Genomic DNA, 7,447 nt, shown 5'->3' with positions numbered 1-7,447 from the left:
TCCCAGCCTTGGCTTTCCAGGTCACTATGCAGTGTATTCAATTGCCAGCCTCAGGGGAACTCAGACACTCCCAGGCCCTCTGTTCCTGGTCCCCCAAATGGGAGGGATGGACATCCACAATCATCTTTCCAGTGGGTGCTGGTAGCTGAGTTCAACCAGGCTGGACCTTGTGGTGGCTTCGGGGCGGGCACCCTTCTCCCCGTGAATTCTCCCCCAACCATATGGGAGGTGTGTCACCCATCTTACAGATGGAGAACTCAAGACCAACTTCAGAGACAGTGGGAGTCCATGACTAGTCCTTAGGCCAGCACCCTTCCTCTAGGGTGCCTGCATATAGCAGGTCCCAGACCAGTAACTGAGCTCTGCTTGAAGGGCCATCACAGACCAGAAAACTGGTCATGTGATGCTAGATGACAGACTGAAGACAGGGCTCCAATCCCTATCTGCTATCCTTGGTAAGAGACCCGAAGAGGACATTTCTATGCTGACCACTCATGAATGGTTTTAATTATCCATGACCCAGGGCTTCCCACCATGACTAAAGATTTTGACTCCACCCTCTATAGGTTCAAAGCTTCTGCAGCAGCTGGGACAGTCATTCTGAGCCCTCTGTTCCTGGTCCCCCAAATGGGAGGGATGGAGTAGGTGTGGAAGGAACAAGGAACCAGCACTGCAGTGGAGACTTCTGATTCTGAAACTTTCTCCATCAGCCAAAGCCTGGTTATCTCTGGATGCTCTGGGTTGGGGCTTGGCCCAGCAACCTGCCCACAGGTCTGTGCTGTGGGAGTAGGGCCAGACCTACAGAAGGGGATGGGCTGCCATGGGCTATGGGCAGTTTACCTGTGTCCCCCCATCTTAGTCAGCACCTTCCTTATAGGAAGCTGAACCTGTGGTAAAACCCCTGGTATGGAATGAAATGCTGAAGGGGTTCATAGGAAGGGAGATGGCCAGAGGGGGAACTGAGCAGAGCTGTGTAGATGGTCAGTTTGCCTCCAAGAGGACACAGCGTCCTACTCAGGCTGTGTAGGAGGGTTTGGTAAGGCATATTTATTAGGCTGTGGACAGATGCTGGGCAGCATGGGGAGTGGAACACTCCAAAGAGGCAGACTTAGAGTCATCACCACCCAGGGCCCTAAGAGGGAGAGAGGGATAGGAGTTAGCAGCCAGTGGGGAAAGTTAGACAGGGAATGAGCCTCTGGTTAAAGGGCACAACTAGCCCAAGGAAGTGACCTCTGGAGGGAGGAGCCAGAGAACCAGTGGAGAAAGTCTGGCTACTCACTTTCCTTTTTAACAAAGTCTATACTGATTGGTTCCTGGGAAGACCCAGCAGGGGTGTTGAGATGACAGGCCTTTGATCTGTGTGGATCTGAGTTCTCTGTGCTTTCTGGATCGATGACCCTGGGGATTGGGAGAAGGCATGGACTGGAGTCTGCAGATAGCTCTGTCCTCAGGGTTGAAATGAATGTCATGACTTGCCTCAGCTGGGCAGGTCATGCAGGACCACATCAGCACCTGTCTGAATGACTTTCTGCTGTCAGACCTGCTACACATGAGGTGCAGCCTCTTGCCAACTCACTCATTTTTCCACATCCCTTCACTGAGACCTGGTATTGCCATGTGATTGGCTCACCACCCACCCTTGCCACAGGACTCAGCTCCATAACCAGCCTGGTATGCATGAAAGGACCTTGCCCTGCTGGCGACCTCAGCCCTGAGTCTTGGCCTCTCTGAATTTAGCAGACACTAATCTTTCTGAGTATGGTCAGCTGATCACTGTCCCTTCTCTATTTACCTTTCTTGTCCACTGAGAGGACCATGTGGGACCCTAGGATAGAATACAGAATTTTCACTCAAATGCATAGTTTCACTCAGAATTCAACTTGGAGTAAGAGGATCCTTTATTGTCCTGGGCTGACAGGGACATGTTGGGACCTCTACTGACCATGGAAGTGCAATCGCTGGGGAAAGAGGAAGAAAAACCACTATTGGGAAATCCCCAGTCTTGTGATTCTGGTTTTGTGATTCTCCATGTATGTGACAGTTAGAGCTTGAGAAATGGCTTCCGTATACGTGCCTGAACAGCCCCAAGATATGGCTTCCACAAACACAAAGAATAACTCCCCAGCAACAGGGGCATACATACCTAATGGGGTATTGTTTCTGTAACTAGGGTAACGGGGCTCTGTTTCTGTAACTGGGGTGACTAGGCTACCCCAACCTGGGGGACTCTCCAATCTCTGATTAGCCCCTGCCTTTGCCCCCACCTCCTTTTCCTCTCTCTCTATAAGTCCTCTCCCTCCACAATAAACTGAGTTGCTGCACCATCTCAGCTGACTCAACTCCCGACCCGGTGTGATTTTTGCCAGGCTGGGTGGCGGGCCTGGTCGCGACACTTACCCTCTCGCTCAGCCCAGAGACACTCACTATCTGGTCTAGTGATTCTCCTCAACCTCTGTCGGAGGGTGGGTCTGACAGGGACATAGTTCAGACTCCACAGGAGGTCACTGCTTTCAAGGTCTCCAGGTGCTTGTTTTCTTTCTGAGAGATAGGACTGTTGTGGCTGTGCTCAGGCATTCCTGTGTGATAACCTCAGGCTTCCAGGCCCTCAGTGACCTCCTGGGGAGGAATGAGAAAGCAAGGGAATTTGCTGCATGTGATCTGGGCCACTCCAGAAAAGCACAAGGGGAGTCAAGGAAGGAAGCTTGAACAAAGGTCAAGCTGCAAACCCAGACCTGCAGCTCCAGTATGCCAACCTGAGTGGGTGGCTGGGGATATGGTCTCAGTGCCAGGGATCTGGGGATGCCAGTCTGCCATCTGCTCTCACAACAGAGAGTTGCTGTGTGCTTGAGGGAACTCTACCACCACCCATTTTACAGATGAGAAATGAAGGTCTGGGGATTTAGGTAAATGAACATTTTGGCAGTCCTTCTTTGACCAACTATAGCCCCTGCTTCTTCCAGGAGCCTCTTACCATTCCTCCACCCAGGGCTGTGGAGGGCCTATTGGCCTTTTGCTGTCATTAGACTGTATCCCATGAGGAATCCCACCCCTACCAGTCCCTCTGCTCAACTTTGGTGCTTATTAAGCCATAATTAATCAGCTTCCTCATCTCTTATTCATCAAAGTCCCACAAAGCAGCAACCAGGCTGGCACAGGAAAAGGGCCAACAAACCAACCCTTGGCAGCATTTTTAAGAATCCCGCTGGGCCTGCTGATCTCTGAATCCCTCTGACCTCTACACCAAGTCAATGCCTCTCTATCAGATGCTATCATAGGTTCTGCCAAGCTGCACCCTGCCAGGTCACACATCCTTCAGATCCCTAGGAGAATTGTTGGGGATTGTCAATGGGGTATGTGCATTACAGTGTTGGTCCTCACCTGTGGCCTGTGTGACTGGTCTCCAGAATGGGTCTGAGCAGGGAGAGGGGAAGAAACTCAGGTTAGGAGGGACACATGGTGCTGACAACTGGACCCCAATGCTGAGTTTGCCCCTTCTCCTGGCTTCTAGAAGGATTGGTGAGTCCCTAGGGCTCCCAGACCTTGGGATGACCTTAGGCCACTCTGGTGCTCACTCACTGGTGGTGGGTTTACAGCACTCAGAGAGTGTTGTAGAGATGTTGGCTTCTGAGCAGGCAGAGTTAGCCTGAGCCAGGGCTGGAGATAAATGGGATGGTTTGGGTGCCTGTGAACTCAGTCTTCTGCAGAGGTAGAACTCTAGAAGATGAGGTTCCCAAATGGTGCCCAAGGTAATACTGTGACAATACTGTGGCTTCATGCCCTTTCCCTGTCCCTACAGGGAATGTAGATTCTTCCAGAGCCACCCATTTAGCAGTGACAGCTAAATTGGGAGCCACTCTTCATACAAAGAGTCTAGCAGAAAGTCCAAAACAGGCAGTCAAGCTGGGAGCAGTGGTGCACACCTATAATCCCAGTGGTTTGGAGGCTAAGGCAGGGGGATTGTTAGTTCAAATCCAGCCTCAGCAATGGTGAGGTGGTAAGCAACTCAGTGAGACCCTGTCTCTAAATAAAATACAATAATGGACTGGGGATGTGGCTCAGTGGTTGAGTGCCCCTGAGTTCAATCCCTGATACACAAAAGAAAAAAAACACAGGGTGGGGGCCGGGAGTTGGGGCACCTGCTAAGGGACCCCTAGTGGGGCCAGGAAGGCACACCTAGGGGTGGCCATGGCTGCTCACTGGACTGAATGGGAGTGGAGGACATCACAGAGCTCTTCTGCAACCTCAGTGAGGGGTCTACTGCTGCCACAACTCAGCTTGTTTTAACCTCTGGCCTTGGATGCCACAGCTGGCCAATGCCCAGCCTTTTTCTTCCCAGGGCTCCTTGGAAACCAGGGCCACTCTACTGGGTCTGATTCATAGAAATGAAGATCTCAGGGCTGGGGATGTGGCTCAAGCGGTAGCACGCTCTCCTGGCATGTGTGCAGCCCGGGTTCGATCCTCAGTACCACATACAAACAAAGATGTTGTGTCCGCCGAAAACTAAAATATAAATATTAAAATTCTCTCTCTCTCTTAAAAAAAAAAAGAAATGAAGATCTCTGCATTTTCCAGATGGAGAGCCTGAGGGTTGGCTCCACCGTATCTTGCTGAGACAGAAGGGCCAGCCTGACTCAGAGCTCAGTGGCCCCATCCAAAACGTACCATAGAACTCCTCACCTTCATCTACTCCCTGTCTTCATCTGCTTTCTTTCTCAGTCATTTAGGTATCCAACAAATACTCTTGGAGTCTAGGTCCAGAACCCCCATATATCTGGAGGACCTGCCTCCCCTCATGTCTATAGTGTACAAGTAGGAAAACTGAGCTAAAAGGAGGAAGGACTTGCCTTGGATCACTCAGCTAGTCATTCCAGAACAAAGGATGTGTCCATGTCATGTGGTCACCTGGAAGATCAAAGGAATGATTAGGATGGAACCTATCTGGCATCTGTATAAGTCATGGGACAGAAGTCTATGCAGATTGGAGACCAACAGAGCCTTTGCCCACTGCGTAAGCTGATCCTGGATTGAGTCTCAATTGATCCCTGCTCAGGGTTGGCTACTATGTTGAACTGGGGCCCGGGTGTGAAAGTGAAGGAGTGAGGAGAAGTATAGGCACAGAGCCATGGGCTGCCTATGTCCTGGGTCCCAAGGTATCAGCTGCCACTCTCAATCATCCTGTCTGTGGGTCAAGTTTATGGTAGGTTCCCACTGATGCTCAGGCTCTGAGCTGCGCATTTGTAGGCTTAGTTTAAAGGTCCATGGACTTCCCACTTTCCAAGAGTATTGCTTTGAATAGTCAGCTCATCAGAAAGGCTAGAGTAATTTTCTCTGGTCCATTTGAACATCCCTACCCAATACTGTTCACTGCTGTGGTCACTGGGCCTTTCCAACTGGTTCTGCAGGGCTGGGCCACCTCTGCTGAGGTGTGTGCATGTATGCAAAGAGGCCCACACTTGAGCTCACAGAACCTCATAGCTTGGCTAGGACCAAGAGAGAATATCCAGAAAGAAGATCCTCTATCTAGGCTATATGCCAAGGCTATGGGCAGAACCAGAATCCGGCACCCTGGATAGCATCATGACTGTAGTCCACCTGCAGGGCCTGCTAAGTCCCAAAGTGCAAAGCTCAAGGGCTGCTTGTTTTTTGAATGAATGAGGAAGCCCTTCTAAAGCAATTCTGAAGTTCATATGAAACAAAAAAGCATAAGGAGAGAGGCTGACAATGTTGGATCCAAAAGCATGTTATATTCTAAGACCACAATGATTAACACAATCCAAGAAGAGTCAGATAATGGAAAAGTCCAGAAAGATGCTTGAATTCAAGTATGAGAAGGGGACAGATCAAATCCAGGAAGAAAAGATGGATTATTTGATAAATTATTCTAAATATGCAGCAAATATAGGGCAATTAAATTGACATTTGGGGAAGAGTTGGATTCCTGCTTCATTCCTTGGCACTAAGATAAGTTTCAAAACAGACCAAAGATTTAAGAAGTAAAAATGAAACTACTAGAAGAAAACAGGAAAAAAAAAAAAACCACAAAACACTACAGTCTTAAATCATTCTAAGAATTATAAAAAAACCTACAAGTTATACAATGAAAGATGGATATATTCAACCTCTTAAAAATAAAAAAAAGTAGATGGATGGGGGGAGAAACAAAATGAAAAGATAAAATGATAAAGTGAAAATATTGGCAATTCGTTTCACAAAGGGCTGTTTGGGTTATATAGAGAAATCAGTAAACACAACAATGCAAAAGAAAAATGGGAAAAGATATGAAATGAATTAATCAAAATAGGAAGATAAGAAAGATGCATATTTAAGTTATAATGAGATGTAGCATATACACAAACCCACTTCGCACACAAGGGCAGCAGGGCTTATCAAAGTAGTGGCTGGCTGAGTTCACCTGGAGGTACAACTGGAGAAGAGTGAGGGAGGGAACAAAGTACCTGGGAGGGTGATGAGGGGAGAGCACACACAGATATTACTGTGGGAGGTAAGAAAGGGGCATTTGCAAGTTCAGCTGGGGCTGAAGATGGATGTAAAGAGGCAGAACCCATTCAAAACAGAAAATAAAGTAACGTTCAAAAATAAAACAACTGATGCCCAGCTCCTCTTGCTGCTGCCAGTGATACTGCAGTGACATGGGCCATCCTGGCTGTTCTATCTACTCAGAGGTCCATACCAAGTGCTCCTGCTCACCCTCTTTATCTTCATTAGAGCCATATTAGCAGAGTCCTGCTTTAATTAATTTGTCTCTTGTCCTGGTCCTCAGGAACAGTACCAAGTTCAACAAGGAGGCACAGAGGCCCACTTGGTCCTTTAGCTCAAAGCTCCAGCTCTTGACAGTGAACTTCACTCAAGCTTCTCTTTAAGGTTCCAGTAAACTATTCCCTCCTTACTTTGTCACACCTCTATTGAAACCAAGTATCACAGGTGACCAGCCAATTCCAAGCATTTCACAGACATGGGCTGGCAGTTCCTTTAACTTTCCAGCATCGTTTTCTCTGATGGTGAAATGAAGTAAGACTTACTTCCTAGGAAGGAGAATTATCAGGAATGGGGAGGGCAGGAAGAGGAATTTAAGGGAAGGGGCATCCTTGGGGGGGGGGTGTCCCAGAGTGTGCTGGGGCTACTCAAGACTGAGTTTTTCAGGGCCTGGGTATGTTTGTCCATCAAGAAGGTGCAGGGAAACCAATTACTTGTAGCAGAGGGAAGTGATCCAGGACTCTCTAGAGGAGGGGTTAGATTGCTGCTCCTTAAGTGCCTGACCTGTGATGGGCAAGGCCAACTGCCCACCTCTGCAGGAATCTGTTCTACCCAAGACCTGCCCAGCAGTCATCTATTCAGGTCTGAGAAGGGATGTCTGACAGGTCTGAGTTCTGGGTAATCACAAGGAGAGCTCCAGGAATTATAGTGAAATAGAAATAACTGTTGCCCC

The sequence above is a fragment of the Spermophilus citellus genome (assembly GCF_964194105.1).
Source record: "Spermophilus citellus genome assembly, chromosome: 3".
Lineage (NCBI taxonomy): Eukaryota > Metazoa > Chordata > Mammalia > Rodentia > Sciuridae > Spermophilus > Spermophilus citellus.
The sequence above is the reverse complement of the archived record's forward strand: the minus strand, read 5'-3'. Positions refer to the sequence as shown.